Source organism: Brassica oleracea, unplaced genomic scaffold, assembly GCF_000695525.1.
Source record: "Brassica oleracea var. oleracea cultivar TO1000 unplaced genomic scaffold, BOL UnpScaffold07006, whole genome shotgun sequence".
Lineage (NCBI taxonomy): Eukaryota > Viridiplantae > Streptophyta > Magnoliopsida > Brassicales > Brassicaceae > Brassica > Brassica oleracea.
Window position 1 is genome coordinate 1 of NW_013623528.1, and position 722 is coordinate 722.

At 36.6% G+C, this 722-nt stretch overlaps 1 long non-coding RNA gene across 2 annotated transcripts; it reads right to left on the reverse strand.

Moving 5' to 3' along the window:
* Positions 1–716, reverse strand: LOC106322110. 2 transcript variants are annotated; one of them, XR_001266230.1, is made up of 3 exons: positions 512–716; positions 205–409; positions 1–77 (listed from the first exon to the last, which is right to left on the reverse strand). It is a non-coding gene; the product is annotated as an uncharacterized LOC106322110 (long non-coding RNA). The 2 variants fall into 2 exon arrangements; XR_001266229.1 differs by having other exon boundaries at positions 8–118.
* Between the last annotated feature and the right edge of the window lie 6 nt (positions 717–722).

Here is a 722-nt window from a genome sequence, read left to right on the forward strand (position 1 = left end):
GCTCTTCGATTTTGAAACCACACCTCAACTTGCCTTTGACTAAGCTTAAGAAAAGTGGCCAATTCTTGTTTTTGTTTCTGTGATTTCATCATCATCCAACCATAGCATAATCAGCCGACTTGATCATGAAAAAACAACTCTCTTTTTATTCAACATAAACAAAACATATAACGGAACCATAAAACTGTATGATAATATACTTACATGGGTTAAGGTATGGTTTTTTTTATAAGACTATCTTCAAGAAGATGCGATTGGTCTTTGGTTAGACGGAGCTTTTTGCGCCGCCTGCCGCCAGAGCAGCCTTCGTCATCGTTGACATGCGGTGTTGCACCGATCATGATCCACTCACGATCGTTTTTCGTCTTTGGAGTTTGATTTATGTCCAAATCTCTCACCATGTGATTACCTACCAAAACATATGATTTAGATCTTCTTCTTAGAAATAACTATTAAAACTCTACATCATACATATCTAAAGATGATTTTAAGATTAACCGTTGGATCTTACCGGATGAAGGGAGTGAAGGAGATGGAGAGAAGCTTGGAATTGATATTGTTAACTCTAAGGAACTTGAATTAGGTGAGACGGCCATAGAGGAGGATGAGTAAAAGCTGGGATGGATCAATATGATTTGATGAAGAGAAATAGTTTTGTGGAAGAGAAAAGGTAAAGTTGAAGTATTATATGATAATTAATAGAAATGTGAGTGTGTGTGTAT